Source organism: Cucurbita pepo, unplaced genomic scaffold, assembly GCF_002806865.2.
Source record: "Cucurbita pepo subsp. pepo cultivar mu-cu-16 unplaced genomic scaffold, ASM280686v2 Cp4.1_scaffold000174, whole genome shotgun sequence".
NCBI lineage: Eukaryota > Viridiplantae > Streptophyta > Magnoliopsida > Cucurbitales > Cucurbitaceae > Cucurbita > Cucurbita pepo.
The window spans coordinates 2,918-21,443 of record NW_019646449.1 but is presented as its reverse complement, the minus strand read 5'-3'; the positions used below and the strand labels follow the sequence as shown (position 1 = coordinate 21,443).

At 37.1% G+C, this 18,526-nt stretch overlaps 1 long non-coding RNA gene across 1 annotated transcript; it reads right to left on the bottom strand.

The window, feature by feature from the left end:
- Nucleotides 1–627: 627 nt before the first annotated feature.
- Nucleotides 628–1,968, bottom strand: LOC111784228. Its single transcript, XR_002813500.1, has 3 exons — nucleotides 1,754–1,968; nucleotides 1,597–1,670; nucleotides 628–750 (listed from the first exon to the last, which is right to left on the bottom strand). It is a non-coding gene; the product is annotated as an uncharacterized LOC111784228 (long non-coding RNA).
- Between the last annotated feature and the right edge of the window lie 16,558 nt (nucleotides 1,969–18,526).

The window sequence follows — 18,526 nt, the reverse complement described above, 5'->3', positions numbered from 1 at the left end:
ATATTGATTCTATTATGAAGGAAAGGAGGAAGAACAAAGGAGCAAAAAAGTCGAAATCTTTTGATTTTGATCATGAATATGATGGTTCCTTGAAGCCTACTCGGTCGATTCTCAAGGTTGGCTCATTAAACGATAAGTCAGATTTATTAAACTCTTTGAATCGTGTTGAGTAGAGCTAATAAGAAAGTTGGTAGTTTGCAATTTAACGTTGCATCATGAATAAATATGTACATTAAATAAATTGAAGTCGAACTAATATGTCAATATTTCAGTTCTATTATTCACAAATATTTGTAATTCGAATCAATTGGGTCGATTTTGTTTTTATTAGTTTGCAAAAAATTTCGTTGTTAATTGGGCGAAGGAGACGAAGTCCGACCGAGATTCGGACCGTGACCCTAACTGATACGACCTAATCCAGTCCTGTAACGATCGTTCTCCGACGCATCGAATCACGAATCGCTACGTGGACTCTAGGATAAAAAGCCCAACATTTTCATTTGATAAAACGGGAGACAATAAAATTAAAATTATCTGATAAGCATTAAAAATCCAAATAGTTTCAAAACATAACGGGATCCGCGGAAACACAACAAAAAGAAAAACAATTACAAAATAGCATAAGTTTTCCCAAAATAAACATCAAAATGACATTAAAACGACATGGACAAAGAAGACTCGATCTAAGGGTCTCCACTGTAGCCGCATGGCTCCACACGTTCCCGCCACCGACATTGGTCTACTTAACACCTGAAAAATAGCAACAACATGGGATGAGTATAAAAATACTCGGTAAGCAACCTACTTGTAGGCTCTTATCGAACTTAATCCTATTCACGGAAAACTTTGGCTATATGCTCGAATCTATCTTTAGCAAAGACTACTATGGTCTCAAAAGAAGACCCCATGGATTCTCATTGATATGGATTTTCTTCCATACCTAACTATCTACTGAGCTTAAATCAGTGGATTTTCCCCTAGTGGTGTCTGGCCTTAACTACCTGTTCCTGAGAATCAGTAACTACCTGTCACTATGCCCCGCCGGGCTGGGTCAGTAAACTACCTGTCTTACACCCCGGTCGGGTTTAGATCAGTAAAAGGCCATGGGTCTCCCCACTAGGCACCCCTGACGTGGTACTACAGTATGATACTTACTAACGCCACCCATATCTACAATAGGTGACAACTAAAAGACGGTAACTCATAATCTACGAAATTCATAATTCACGCTATCTAGCACGTAGCAAAATAGTTCAATTCACAAATGGGCAATAATGGGCTATCCACACTCCAAAACAAAATAGAACAAAGTATCAAAGGTCACATCATACTTATCATGCAACTCAAGAAATAACAATCTATCTCGACTTCCTAGGAAACACATAAACCCAAACGCCTATCAGAGAAATTCACAATAATGCATGCGGAAGCTATATAACCCTAACTATAATCAAGGTATAAACACTCACGATATCGAAGTACCATACATGAAACTAATGTTAACCAAACTCCTAAGTATAATACTAGATCAGTTGCCCATACTCCAAACCGACTCCTACAAGCATTTCTTAGAACTTGCTCCATGCGGTTACTTACTTGTTGTAGACTTTTCGAGCTTGTTTCGGGTCTTCAACAAATTTCTAATTCGTTCAAAGATCTACAATTAGGTCCTACATTGAGAAGTTGAGAAGGATTCGAGTTAAAATAGTCTAAATTTGCGAGCATTGGCTTCTGAACCGAGGGTCATGCATACCATCGAGTCTGGTTTTGGGTAGTGGATCAGAATCTGCTAATTGGGTCGGGTCGGGTTGGTTCTGGTAGAGCGGTTTGGTACAGCGGGTCGATTTGGTCCAACGGTTCGTTAAATCCAACGATCAGCTCCTTCCTTCCAGCGACTTTCCTTTCCTTCTTCAGCTTCTTCGACACTTACCAATGTTTCCCTTTTCTTTTTCTTCTTATTTCAAAAACAGTTTGGTTCAACCCCTCCCTCGGATTTATTGGCCTCTTACCAACAAGATTTAAAGAGAAGATTTTGGGTAGGTGGCAGACCTACCCTACCTACTGCCTTTTCATGTTTCTACCCCTTCATATTTATGTCTTTTCATATTTCATATATAAATTTTTATATATATATTTTTTCCTTTTATTTGCTCATTTAATGCCGGCTGTACGAGTTATTACAAGTCCAAACCCTCGACCGACGAAATCTCCGGGGTCCAGACGCCTCGGCCCAAACCAAAAAGCCCAATTACGGCCTAACCCATCAGCTGCGACCCGAGACAAAAACCAAACCGACTCGAGACCCTCAAGCCCAATCCAATACCGACGCTGACAGCCCAAACCCACTCGGCCCAACGAAATAACCGAGGCCCGATCTACTACCCGCAGTCAGCCCAGACCTGTGATTGCAACCCAAAAACCCATGCCTTGAACCAACGACCCGCACCTCGGCTTGATTTCGGCTAGCACACGCAGCCGCTCCTGGTTGCGCCACATGTCAACATCTGGCGCAAAACTCTCCTCGACTCTGACGACTTATTCGGCTCGAAAAACCTATTTCCAACCTGTTTGGCACTATTCCTCGAGTCTAGTGACAATGGTGTATCTTGATCGAAGGCACTTAGAGAATTGAGTGAGGTGGAAGGCTAAGGCACGACTTGACGTGCAAGAGCTCTATGAGAGAGAGAGAGGGTCGGTGGTAGGGTTGAGCAACGCCAAGCAATAAGTAACTAACCCCAACTTGCTCTTAGATTTCAAATGGTTTGATAAAACATGGAATGAGCTACTCTTTCTACCAAACCTCAAACCACCTCTTCTTCTATCTACTTTGTGTTGTTTATATCATTCTCCTAATCTTTTGGATAGCGTTACTTGTTCTATTAGAATGCTTAATAATTAAAATTCTACACCTTTTTCGCCATGTCGATGATTGCCTGATAGCTATTATACGAGCATTCCATGAACGGCAAGTTCGAGTTCCAACTACCAAGAAAATCCAACATACAAACGCGTTGCATATCTTCTAAGATCTTGTTCAAACATTTAGTTTCGTCATCCATCTATGAGTAAAAGGTTGTGCTAAACTTTAGTACACCTCAAAACTTAAAACTTCGCAAAAGATGGACATGAAAAGATGATCTCATTCCAATACAATAGAAATAGAATCTGATGTCCCACATTGGTCGGGGAGGAGAACAAAACACCATTTATAAGGGTGTGGAAACCTTCCCCGAACAGAGGCATTTTAAAGTCTTGAGGGAAAGGCCGAAAGGGAATGCCCAAAGAGGACAATATCTGCTAGCAGTAAATCTGGACCGTTACATAGAAATCCATATAATCTAACCACCTAACTTCTACAACTTATCTAAAGGTTGTCTTTTGGATTCACTTACATACATAAATCATAAGATTTACCATTCAAGGCCTTTAGTCATTATGTTGTACCCCTAGGTTTTAAACTCAATCCAAACTTCTTGAAATCTTAGTGTGCATTGAGGCTAAGTCGAGGCATACACAAAATTCGAGAGAACGAGGCGACACAATTATCGAAGACATGCTTGAAGAGAGCCATGTAGGACCTCGAGCCAAAACCTCAGAAGTTAGGATTTCAATATGAGTTTCGACATGCGGCTTGAGAATTAAGTGACTACCAAAACCATCCACTTTAGCAACCACAAAATTTCATTCCTGAAATGGTACCCACCATGATCAAATTAATGTAAATAAAGTGTCTAAAACATGCTCTGATACCAATTGATGGTGTTAATATAACACATGGGAAACAATTTGGATCCTAGGCACTTTTTGAACATCAATTATAGTAAATAACTAGCATGTTCATAAGTATTAAAACTTAATGAGTTTGAATACTAACCTTTTGTAGTTCAAATTTCTTTTTCCTCACGAACCGGTTTCGAACCACCGATATACAAAATATAATTTACTCCCTTTTATACCTGTTGTTCATTGCTATATAAAATAATTTTTTTTGCTCAACAACGTTTTTTTTAATATAATTTACTCACCGCTAAATTAAAATATTTTAGGCTTAAAGACATTAATCATTCTTTTGTACTATTAAGCCCGGACTCACTATACAACAAGTAACCGAAGTAGCCACAAGCATTGACCATCCAAAACAAAGCACAAAGATTTTAAACTCATTGTCATCCAACATAGTGATGTACAAGATTTTGTTAGAAACTTGAACATCTTGTACATTCCAATTATCGAGGCAAAGAAACAAAGTAAGATTACCAAATATTAGTAATTTGAACATTCCAATATTTAACTGCTTGCATAAAAATAAGTAGACATCATGTCATTACGTATAGCGAACCTGGAAGTTAAGTGGTCTTGCTTTTGTCCCGAACATGAAAAAAGTGATAAAAAATAGCACAACGAGACCCTATAAAAAATTTCAATTGCAAATAAATATAATTCGCTTTTGCACTTTATCATAATTGTAATGTCAACAATAATAGAATCAAAACCTCAAACAACCAAACAAAAATAATCACGAGGAACCAGATACTTGAGATAGAGAGTCAACCCCTCGAAATGGTTAGGTTGGAATATAAACTAAAAATCAAATTAACAAAAAGAAAAAAAAATATTGTTATAGTAAGATATATATTAGATCCGGTTAAGAATATTTAATAATAAATTATAGTTTACCGTATATATTATATTTAATATTTTATTAAAAGGCAAATATCTAATATTTGCTAGGATATATTTCCCTTTATTATTATTTCCATTTATTACTATTTCCATATCCTTGTAATTTGTTTGATTATAAATAAGATAACTTTCACACCATCTAGTTGGGGGTGGATTAAGCAAACATTCTCATGGTATCAGAGTCATTTTGGTTTAGCAACCCGGATCCTTTCTTTTCAATAACTTTTGAAATCTTCTACTGTTCTTCTCCACCACTGCTGGCTTTGACGCCGCACGGGCAGTCGTCATGGTTGCCAGATGCAGAGCCGATTGATTACTCTTCGGCTCCACCCCTTTTGACTTCCAAATCATCTTTCGCCATACTCTGTAAATACAACCTCACTTTTTCCAAACATAGCCTCTTTCATTTAATTCCTAATTTTCCCTTCATCCTTCCTCCTTCACAAAAACCCTAATCTTAGGATCTTCATCAGCGTTCTCTTCGGAAATATATAGAATCTTGATAAGCCCATCGACCTTATGCAGAGATTTACCTTTGGAATCTGGGCGCCACACTGACCTCTTTGCCAACCAAGTTGCCGCCGCCCTTCTCGCCAAAATTGGCTCCTTCGCCCAATGTGGCGACTCTTTCGGCTTCAACATTGTCTTTGTCCCTTGCTCTAGGTTTCTCCTTCTACTTCTTGGGGTTAGACATATTCTCACCAGAGCCAAGGCAGCATCGTCGCTAAGCGACAATCCCTCTTCATGGGTTAGACATATTCTCGCCGAAGCCAAGGCAGCATCGTCGCTGAGCGGCGATCCCTCTGCAATTTTCGATGGCCAAGAAAGTGTTTCTCTACGCCTCCTCTGAACCAGGTTGTTGTCATCTTCACGACAAGTGTTTCTCAACCTCTTTGAATTTTTCAGATCCAAGCTTCACGTTCGTTCAAATCCGACGCTCAGCTTGCGGTGGGGTGGTAAGGATATTTAGTAATAAATTATAGTTTACCATATATATTATATTTGATATTTTATTATAAGGCAAATATTGATATTTGCCTTATTACCATAGGTATCTTTCCCTTTATTCTTATTTCCATATCCTTCTAATTTATTTCATTATAAATAAGATAACTTTCACACCATTTAGGTGTGGTGGATTAAACAAACATTCTCAGATTCCTAAAGAATTGATTAAAGAAAGAAAAAGACCTTTATGCAATTATGCAGATTTACCTATAGAAACAGATTTACGTGAAGAGAGATGTCGTCTGTAGAAGCAGATTTACTCGATGAGATGTCGTCTATAGAAGCCGATTTACATGAAGAGAGATGTCGTCAGTTTTTTAATTAAGGTATATATTAGATCGCCAAATAATCGATTAAAGAAAGAAAATGGCCTGTACGCAAGTACGCAAGTAGGCAGATTTACTCATAGAGAACAATCGATTAAAAATTGGCCAAGAAATATGTGAACAGAATTATGGAGAGAACAAAAATGGCCTTTAAGTAGTTACATCATGTAGAAGAAGACTAACGTGAAGAGAGATGTCTTCAATTTGTTACCGTAAAATAGATATTAGATCGCCAAAATATTGATTAAAGAATGAAAATGGCCTTTACACAGTTACTCAGATTTACCTGTAGAAACAGATTTATGTGAAGAAAGATGTCATAGGAGTAAATCACGTAAGTGACCTTACTATCGACATGGTTAGATTTGATGTTGTGTCAGTACGTTCCCTGCGGTTCTGCACGTGTCATATATTTGATATATGTGGATTGTTTATGAAACGATATGACTAACCATGTCGAACACTTGGACGGTTACATTACCCAACATACAATAGCTCCAAGTAGCACTTTATTGGTATAGGTTTTAGTCACATTTTATTTTTAGAATTTCTCTGGCGAAGAGTATACCTCCAACAAAGTCATTTCTTATCTTTGACCTTAATTAAAATTAGAATATTCTTAAATTTTTATATTTTAAATACTAATAATAATAAAGTCCCGTGTGGAATAAGATAGAGTTGAGAAAGAACAAACCATCTTATGAATCAACGGCTTACATTTGTTTTTCCATATTATGATTCTTATGAATAAATACTATTAGAAAAAGAATTAGGCCAAAATTAGGATACATTCGGGAAAAATAAAACTTCCATCGAAGAGAAGCAAATGAAAGGCTTGTATAAAAATTCTCATAGAATCGAGAATGAAGTTTGGCATGCGAAAAGGACAAAAAGGTCGTTTTTCCAATCTCTAAGGAACATTTTTAATTCCTCATCTCGAGGGAATTTCAAGATGCTAGGGAGAAATGACCTAGAAGGAATGAAGAATTTTTATGGAAATTATGGATTTTTGGATGAAAAATAATAATAAAATATTCGAAATGTGGCAAATTACCAAAATACCCCTGAAGTTAAGGATAATTACGGATTTGCCCTTCTGCTAAAAAATCAGATCCTTCATTGTGTCTTTTGCACAAAATCCTTCAAATCTCGACTCTCAGCCGTTCAATCTCCTCCAAACTTGAATATATTCTAGAAAACTCACAGACCATCACATCCAACAGCTAGGTTTCAGAACCAAAGTCGGTGAGGCTGTGATCGGAGTAGATATTTCCGACGAATTTTTCAGAAAATTCAACCGACAATTCACGACAATTCTAGAGCTCCCAATGTCAGTTTATGCTTTCTCTATAAATTTTGAAGTTGGAGCAATAGTTTGGAATAAGAATCGAGCAAGGTTGAGCTCCCAATCGTAGGCAATAAGCGTTTAGATTTTGGGTCTCCTATTCTCGGGTTTCTTCCAAATTCAAGAGCAATTCTATACCATTTTCTTTCAAACTTGTTCCTATAGTTTCTAAACAATATTACCCACAAGTGCTATGAAGGAATAGAGTTCTGAAAGTGCCTAGAAACCATTCCCCCAATCGAATCCGCCATTAAAGAGCTTCAAGAAAAACTCAAAATTCCAATCCGAGGATACACGAGAATTCGTCGAGCAAGGACGATCTCAATAAGTTTCTGCACCTTCAAGGAATATTTCCATAGAAGACCACGAAGAGGAATAACCTCAGAAACGTTTCCAATTGAAGAAAATTCGTTTCGTGTTCAAATTGAGGGTAAGTGTCGAATTCCTATCTATGACCTCTTTTCCTTCAAATTAAGGATTTCTTTAGCTTAAGAGGAAGAAGATGAGTAACTTTGATGAAGGAATCAAGAACTGAAACGTCTAAGAACAAGATACCTAAGAGATCGAAAATCGAAGGTGTCATGTAACTTGTAGACCGAGAGTGATTTCTCAAAATTAAGGTCCCACACTCAAAGTTGTTCCTCGAAACCAATTTCTTAAGCTTGAGGAAAGAATAAGGAAGAAGCTCCATGAAGAAATCGAGCCTTGAAAACCCCTAGAATCGGCTACCCAATAAGAAATCCTTTATTTTTACTCCAATTAGAAATTATATTTTGGACGAACTTTGGAAGCGAATATCTTAAGCTACGATCCACGAAAAGGTATGAAATCAATCCATAGCTCTTCCTTCTAATACCCTCTTTAAGTTTCATGAAGAAGTTGAGGGGAGAAACGACGTGATCGGAGCTGGGGAGGGCGAGTTTCAGACGGCGGCGCGAATGGTCACACACGTCTTCTTCCCATCTGGAGGAAGAAGACGATGACGTGGCCGGTTCAGTTGAACCGGCCATGTCAACCAAAAACTCGACCTTCCCTCGATTTTTCTAAAATTTAACCCTCTTCCAGAATGGTTCTCAAAAAAATCTTTATGGTTCCAGAAACTAGACACAATAAGGAGTATGTGGAAGAAAATTTAAGGTAATTCACGTACCGGAAGATCAAGAACGGAGGTCCCNTTGTATAAACCTTAAATCAAGTATGAATTAAAGGAATATGAAAGAAATATACAAAGAACCGTGAGTTAAGGCTCCTAACCAATCAAATTGCTCGAGATTTAAGTATCGTTAAAATAACCCACTAAATGAACTCTACTGCCAATGAATTTTTAATAATGAACATAATATGACATGTTAAGATTATAAAAATAATTATAAAAAAAAAATGAAAATGGCCTAAGTTGAGATTCATGGGAGATTTAGATTTGAAGAATAAGGTATATATTAAATCTTCATTTTTTTTTATCCTATCCTTTTTTGTTTTTTTAGAAATCATAGCCAATTATAGTTAGATCTTGGTTAAATTATTACAATGGTTTAGTTTTGAGTTAGAAACTAAATGTCAATCATTTATACGAATTCTAGTAAATCACGTCGTATTAGTAATATTAGATTAAATTTATATATGTAGCAAATGAATAGATTAAAAATAAAATGGTCAAGAAAATTTGTGAACAAAAAGAAACACGGAGATAAGGGAAGATTTGGAAACAGAGATCCACTAACAATTTTGAATACATGAGAACAAAATTAGAAGGCAACAGTAAACGATGAAGATTCGGTAAATAAAAAAACATAAACTAAATACAGAGAAAAAAAGTAATACAAGAGCAGGAGAGCACAAAATAACTTGANTTTATTATTTTTTTATTTTATTATTATTTTTTTATTGTTTATACCACACTATGGAGAATAAGATTTTTAATAAAAATATAATTATAGATATATAACATTTCAAGATTTTTAAGAATGGACCCAAGAAAATTAGAGAAATAATTTTATAGAGTTCAAACTTGAAATTGATGTCATGGGCTCAAATAGGTTTACTTGGATTTCAAAGGACATAATCGAATTTTCATTAAGGATATATTCGTGACAACAACTTAAAGTTAACCAGGTAAGTGGCCTTACTATCGGCATAGTTATATTTGATGTTGACACGTGTCCGTGGTTCTGCACGTGTCATATATACTGATATATGTGAATTATCTGTGAATCGATATGCTTATATTATGTTTATGTTATGCTATAATATGTGAATTGTACGATAATATTTATGGTGTGATGTGTTCAATGATATGTTTGAGATATGATACGAGAAGGATGCACTAAACGTAATGTAACGATAGAAGTAAGATGTATTCACAAAACATTAAACGGTTACGCCTCGAAGTGCTATGAATATTAGAGATTAATAAAAGAATATGGTTAGGATATAAATAGAAGGGATGAGATTATGATAAATTGATAANTAAAACTTGGTTTGAACCTTAGGATAAATTTCTTTAGGGGCATTGTAGTCATTTTACATCGTTGCTTGGTTTAGCTAATTAACCTAATCCAATAACCACCAAATTTCATATATAATCTTAACATGCCAAATTTTATGATATGATTGACATGCAAAACGACGAGCTAGCATGAAATACAACCTCGACATATGCATGAAAGATATGATAAATGATATGAAAAATGATATGAGATANATTGACATGCAAAACGACGAACTAGCATGAAATGTAACCCTAGTGTATGCATGAAAGATATGATAAGTGATATGAAAAATGATATGAGATATACGGAGTGCTAGCGAGGTTGTATTAAATGATAATGAAAATGAAAAATGTTGGGACTTCATGCATTATTCTGTGCTCATGCATTGGGGGATACCCCTTACCCTTCACGATAGTATGGACGCGTACGTTACGAGGCAGGAATACGATCATTATGGTTATCATAATGCTGCGATGACCGAGCAGGAATACAATCATTATGTTTATCATAATGCTGCGAAGGTTAGGCAGGGGTACGATCATTGTGGTTAACCTAATGTTGCCATGACGGTTACTAGTTCTAACGGGTGTCTGGCCTAAGAAGCTCCTAGAGTATGCTTGCCTGACAAGAAAGGTGGCTCAGCAGTGTGCGAACTGACTGGTGAGTCCATACTCGCACGTATGGGCTGTGTGTAGAGTATATGGTACACATCCAAATTACCTTTTAGGACAGTACCGTAGGAAAATGGATTTAAATGATAGGTCCCGCCATTGCATTCACATGTTCCTGATTTTAACCCCCAACAGTGGGGTCACTTACTGAGTATTTCTTTAAATACTCAAGCCATGTGCTACTATATTTTTCAGGTAAAGGCAATACATTCTTGTACGACTGATAACGACATTGCAACTCGAGACCATGGCACATGCATAGGGTAGTGCTATTTATTTTCTTAGACTTGGGCTAAAATATGATGTTTTTAATTTAAACGTTTATTTATTTTATTTAGCCTTTTGTTGTGTCATTTTAAAGGTGTTTTCGAAACGCATAAGTTCATGGCTGTGTTTTAAGATAAATGTTATGGTTTATGGAATTTAAATGAAGTATTTCTGCCTTCAATGTTTATGATATATATATACAGTAGCGACCTTAAATAAAGTAGAAAATTTCTGGTCGTTACANTATGGAATTTAAATGAAGTATTTCTGCATTCAATGTTTATGATATATATATACAGTAGCGACCTTAAATAAAGTAAAAAAATTCTGGTCGTTACATCTGCTGCCTATGAAATTTTAATGTTGAGCATATTATAGTATGTTGAGATCATGTATGAATTTTGGTGGTCATTGGATAAAGATAAGTAGGTAAACCAAGAAAAGGTGTAAAATGACCATAATGCCCCTTAGGATATCTTCATACGGTTCATGACCTAGATGACCTCCAAATGCTATGAAACTCTGTAATAGATTTTAGTTTATGATGTTTAAGATGTGGTGAAGTTTGAAAGTCATTGGAACATGTTAGGTAGCAAAACCAAGAATTTGGGGGTTAAATTACCAAAATGCCCCTAGGACTACTTATGAAAAATTGAAGGTTTATATTTGCTCCAAATGATCCAAATGATTTGCTACTTCTTGTAAGGTCTATTATGAAGGACATGAAGATATGTTTGAGATTTCAAATAGATTGGAGCAAGTTTGGAACCTAAACCAAGTTAGGACCCAAGAAACAACTAATAAAGGAAACACCACAAGACTCTAGACTCTTCTGGAACCCTCTAAAGAACTCCCTAGGAATCTATTACCTTCTAGAACAACTTACGCTAAGATGGGTTCATATGATTACAAATGAAAGTTACAACTTATGCCCCAAGAAATTATGAACCTTAGAAACTTACAAGATTGAGGACCAAGAACAACACCACACAAGCTTTACAACTACCCAAGTAAGAAGAATGCTAGGTACCACTCAAGGACGAGGGACCAAGGTCCCCAAACTAAAAAACACAAGAATGCTAGGTAATACTCTAACCATGCCCAAAGTGACCTATGACCTCGCATCAAGCGGTGCTTTCTAAGGCCCAAAAATTCCTCTTCTAGGTGGGATGCCCTGCACCATGTTTCCTTTGTAGGATGTCATGTTTGGCCTCAAGTTTCCCTCACCTAGAAGAGATGCCCTGCGCCAAGTTATGGGTACCAAAAAGATTTGCAGGATGACATATTTAAGTATGCACCGAGCAAGTGACCTTTATGGTCTACCATGAGGAGTAGTCTAGGGCCACGAAGAAACAAGAAGAGAGTAAGTTACCTTAGCCAAGAATCAAGAACCTCTTAAGACCTCCCACGGTTCAACATGCTCATGACTTAGACTATGCTGCTTGGAATGAATAAATCCTTAAGCATAGGTAAGCAGATTGTATTATACGGCAAGCCCTTGATGCAGTAGTAGACTACATCGCTTGGAACGTAAGAAGCCTTGGATGTAGGTTTTCAGACTACGCTGCTTGGAATGCATGAAGCCTTGAGCGTACGTAAGCAGACTGTATTATAGGGCAAGCCTTTGATGCAGTATTAGACTATATCTCTTGGAATGTAAGAAGCCTTGGATGTATGTTTTCAGACTATGCCGCTTGGAAAGCATGAAGCCTTGGGCATAGGTTAAGCAGACCGTATCGAAGGGCAAGCCCCAAGATGCGGTAAGACTACGTCGCTTGGAACGCATGAAGCCTTGGACGTAAATTAAGGCTGTGTCGCTTGGAACGCATGAAGCCTTGGACATAGGATTGTCAGGTGCATGTCTAGTGCTGTAAATCCTGGGGGGGGGGTCTTGGAGAACAAACATAGCAGAACCCAGAAAGTACCAAAAACAAGAGAAAGATCAAGCACTAGAACATGGATCAAGATCCTAGTTCTAAGGAGAAAAACCAAGAACAAAAGACCCAGAGCCAAAAAACCATAGTACTAAGGCCCTTATAGGAAAAATCAAAGTTTTAGAATTCAAGGACCAAGGTCCTCAACAAAGATCAAGATAAGAATCCCAAGTCAAAAACAAGAATTAGAGGCCTAAAGGTACTTACAACAAGAAAAAGAAGAAGCAAAGAAAGAATGGGGTATCCTAACATATCAAGGACACGAGTAAGAGCCTACAAGTAAGCTACTTACTAAGTCTTGTACCCATTCCTTATTCTCCATTTTTTTCAGGTAACAAGGAGCTGGTCGAGGTCGGGAGGAGAATCTAGAGCAGGTGCAATAGACAAACCTCACCCGTCGTCTTCAACCCTTTTATTTTCAAATGTTGTGTCTGTTTCGTAATTCGTGTTTTAGCCATTATGTCGTGTTTTAAATTACTAATGTGCGCGCACTATTTTTGTATAATGAATATTATGTTTTAAATTTTAATTGTTTTATTTCACAAAAAATTTACGTCTTTTTAAAGCCATCGCATTAGTCCGGTCCTTACGAATATTCATCTTGTCATCCATGTAAGTAGCTTGAAACCATACCATCCAGAAGGTGACGAACATCAACGTAATGAAGTGACACGATCCCCAGTCACTATGAAAGATACAAGCAAAAAAGAAGTAGAAGAGATCATGGTTGAACGAACATGTCACATTGACAACCCCAGGAAAAACGTGCAAGAATTCCTAATGAGTTAGAAACGGCTATCATTGGAAAAAATCAGCTGGGAGCGCATTGACGACTGAATTCGACTGTAGTTTAGATAGAAGAGTTCGAAAATTTGAGATGGTTGATGGGGACGTCAACCAATTAAGTGGGAGAGGATGTCACAGTCATGCTTGTCCAAGGCGTATTTTCCATGGCCGCATACCCAACCCCTTGGGTTGTATCACTTTAGTACTTTCCTTTATCGCTTTCATGATGTCTAGTTCCTTTTTTATATTTCATAAGTGTATGACGTTTTGACATAATTATGCCAATGCCGGGTAGATCTGAGAATGCCTCATCTACATAAGTCATTAATAGCATCTCTTCATTGGTTTTTGCATAATTTGCAATGTCATTCTCTCTTCTAGGACACTCATATTGGTAATATCCTATCATAATTTGCAATGTCATTCTCTCTTCTAGGACACTCATATTGGTAATGTCCTAATCCATGGCAGTTGTAACATTCCACAGTTGATCTATCAAAGCTTTGTCGACCTCTTCCTCTACGTCGTCCTCGAAAGCCACCACGTCTTCTTCCTCTATTGCTAAAATTTCCTTCATGTGTGACTTTTAGAGCTTGTTCTTCCTCACAAACATGGTCATTCATGCATTGCTCGTGCACTAAGAGACTACTTTGTAACTCATCACTGGATAAGGAATCCATATCAAAAGAAAAATGTTGGAAGAAAGAAAAAAAAAAATAGAAAGTGCTAGAAAATAACCGAAGGAGGAAGAGANTTTGCAATGTCATTCTCTCTTCTAGGACACTCATATTGGTAATATCCTATCATAATTTGCAATGTCATTCTCTCTTCTAGGACACTCATATTGGTAATGTCCTAATCCATGGCAGTTGTAACATTCCACAGTTGATCTATCAAAGCTTTGTCGACCTCTTCCTCTACGTCGTCCTCGAAAGCCACCACGTCTTCTTCCTCTATTGCTAAAATTTCCTTCATGTGTGACTTTTAGAGCTTGTTCTTCCTCACAAACATGGTCATTCATGTATTGCTCGTGCACTAAGAGACTACTTTGTAACTCATCAATGGATAAGGAATCCATATCAAAAGAAAAATGTTGGAAGAAGAAAAAAAAAACAGAAAGTGGGAGAAAATAACAGAAGGAGGAAGAGAACGAAAGATTTGGCTTTTATTGTTGCTGAAACACGGTAATTTGTTTCTCTTTATATTTAAATATTTAAATAACAATTCTACTCTAATAATGTCAAACAAGCTCCACTCCCGATAAACCTGGCTCAAATGGCAAACTAAAAATAGGGTAATCCATTCGTAAAATTGTATTCAACTAATTAATTTGAGTAAAAACATTCGACAGTATGTAAAATTGTATTCAACTAACTAATGCGAGTAAAAACATTCGACAGTATGTAAAATTGTATTCAACTAACTAATTTGAGTAAAAACATAACATAAAACTAAATAAAGAAAACCACCTGCTTTTATCTAACAATCTCCTCCTAAAACTATATTACCTTATTATAGCAATCTCCTCCTAAAACTATATCTACCTTATTATTTGAACTTCGATCACCGATCTTTGAGCATAGTTCCTTTTGATCACCGATCTTTGAGCATAGTTCCTTTTGATCAACGATCTTTGAGCATAGTTCCTTTTGAACTCCGATCTTTGAGCATAGTTCCTCAAATTTTAGCCGCGCCAGACATTAGGTGAAGATGTCTCCAAGGTGTTCCTCTGTTTGGATGAAGTCAATCTTGATTAGCCCTCGGTCTGCACACTCCCGGATGTAATGGTACCTGATCTTTATGTTCTTGCTCCAGTCGTGCAAAACTGGATTTTTGATCAGGGAGATCGTAGCTTTGTTGTCCACATATAGCATTGGTGTATCACTTTTTCTTCCGATGAGTTCTTTCATCAGCCGCGCAAGCTAGACCCCCTGTGTGGCTGCCGTCGAAGCGGCGATGTACTCTGCTTCGTTGAAGGTGCGCTTGACAGCCACGAGATGCTCCTTCCTAGGTGCTTCCATAAACCTACTCACGTATCCAACGGAATAGACGAGGTCAGGGCGTGTGTTTACTAGATAGCGCAGACTCTTGACAATGCTGCGGTAATTGGTGGCATCGACTGCCGTCATAGTGCCGGCCTTCGTTAGCTGGAGTCGGGTCTCCATTGGCGTTCTTGTAGGGTTACTATCAATGATATTCTAACGAATAAAGCTAATCAACTTGGCTCCTTCACAATGATATATCACCAGTAGATAAACCTTGCTCTGATACCACTTGATGTAGCAATTCACCACTGTTTAGAGGAAATCCTTTGGCGAAGGAAAAATAGCCGAAGAACATTGTTGGAAGAAGAAAATTAAACCGAAAGTGCAAGAAAATAATAGAAGGAGGAAGAAAATGAAAGATTTAGGATTTATTATTGTTGAAACACGGTAACTTGTTTCTCATTAGATTAACCTATTTAAATAACCATTCTATATTAAATATGTCCCAAGTGGCCAACAAAACTAAAACTTGAGCCACTCCCGATGGCTAGCTAAAAATATGGTAATCCATTTATGTCAAATTATCAAAAGAAAATCCAACTAACTCATTTTGAGTAGAAATGTAAAAAAACTAAATAAAGAAAACTACTCGCTTTTATCTAACAGACCTGAGAAGTCAAAAGATCTTATGATATTTTTCTATAATGTTAATATTTGCCATCTTCTCCCCATGAATTTTGTTTCTATGGGCAATTATAAGAGTTCGAGTTGATACGTGACAAGTCCGTCGTGACAAGTCTATACAATCGACCATTGTTAATCGATTTGGTTAGATCGAGTTGATGCAGCACTAGCCACTCCCGGCTCCTCGGTAAACACATGGCTCAAATGGCTAGCGAAAAATATGGTAATTCATGAAAGAGGGTGCATGTCAAATTGTCAAAAGAAAATCCAACTAACTAATTTGAGTAAAAATGTAAAAAAACTAAATAAAGAAAACCACGGGCAACTTAAAAGTCATGGATCTTAGGATATTATGTCAATACTTGCCATCTCATCCCCATGAATTTTCTTTCTATGAGCAATTGTAAGAGTTCGAGCAAAGTAGTTAGACACCGGTTCTCCCGTCTTCTTGCGAAGAACCTTCCACTATTTTCGAAGAGCCTGCAGCTTTGCACGTTTGACTTGAGCTGATCCCTGGTACTTATGTTTCAAGGAGTGTCAAATATCCTTGGTTGTGTCTTTCTTCAAAATGGTTTCTAGAGTTGGACGATCTATGGCTTGGAAGAGATAGTTTTTGGCGCTGATCCCTGGTACTTATGTTTCAAGGAGTGTCAAATATCCTTGGTTGTGTCTTTCTTCAAAATGGTTTCTAGAGTTGGACGATTATGGCTTGGAAGAGATAGTTTTTGGCTTTTAAATTCTTCAACTTGAGATATTCAATTGCTTTCTAATATTCTTCTAGGTTTTCCATCCTCTTACATTTTTTTTAATAAAAATCTAATAAAAAGTTCAATTTCATTTTACAAAGTTGTGAAAGAAGAAATAATAAAAGAAATTATGAAATTAAACAAAATAAAAAAAAAATATATATATATATATATATATATTTTTATATTTTAAACAAAAATATATATTTTAAAACTAAATTTACATAAACCAGTTGCTTTTATAATTTATTTTATTTATTTTAACTCAACCCAACTCAAACAATTTTGTAATCCAAACCCACAAATGATAGATTTTTAGTGTCTTAGTGTCATCGAATTTTTCGATTACAGTTAAAAAAAAATAATTGACAGCATCTCTGGGGGCACAGATCGTAATATGGCAGCGAACGCCAGCCGATCCCTTTGACTCGAGAGCGTGCCATAACCCTTGCGCGCATCAACAAGATCCACTCGTTATACTAACGAGGATAACTGAACGACGCCTGTCGTTGTCTCTCCCTGATCACTCGTCATCACGGCGTCGATCGAACTCTTCGTGGCGACTTAGTGTCATCGAATTTTTCGATTACAGTTAAAAAAAAAAAATTGACAGCATCTCTGGGGGCACAGATCGTAATATGGCAGCGAACGCCAGCCGATCCCTTTGACTCGAGAGCGTGCCATAACCCCCTTGCGCGCATCAACAAGGTCCACTCGTTATACTAACGAGGATAACTGAACGACGCCTGTCGTTGTCTCTCCCGCATCAACAAGGTCCACTCGTTATACTAACGAGGATAACTGAACGACGCCTGTCGTTGTCTCTCCCTGATCACTCGCTCAACGACACCTCGACGCTCGTCATCACGGCACTTGGCAGCGATATGGAGGAGTGAGTGAGCCTACTCGGGATGGACCACACGATGTGCTTATTTTCGCACTTTGCATTTTCTTCTACTCGAACCTGAGACTTGTTTGTTTTTAGGTTGACACTCTAACCACTTGAGCTATTCAACTTGATTGTTGATAGGATGGCGCCTCCGCAATGATATACACCGATGGCTTCAACTTGGCTCTGATACCACTCGTTGGATTTCGATAATTAGCCAGGGAAATCCCTTTTTCTCGGTGAGAGGAAATCTTCGACAAGAGGTTGTTGGAAGAAAAAATAAAATGCATAAAAATAACAAAGAGAGAGAAGGTGAAATTTTGACTGCACTTGAAATCAGGTTGTGAAATATAGATTTCCTATTTAAATATAACCTATCCTAAAAATTGGTGGAGAGTGGCCAACTAAATCTGTGCCACTCCCTACAAAATTGCCGTCTAAGAATTCGCTAATCCATTCGACGTATTTGTCAAATGGTCAAACGAAGAATTAATGTAAACGTGTGAATCTAAATAAAGAAAAACTCAGGTTTTATCTAACATTTGTTCATGTAAGAGTTATATTTTCGCATTATAGATGAGCATGAGACGTTAGTAGCATGTGGAAATTTAGGGTTGTTACATTTAAAGCTAGGTCACATCAGTGGTGAGAATATCTCTCTTCATTTTTTTTTTTTTTTTTTTTTTTTTTTTTTTTTTTTTTTTTTTTTTTTT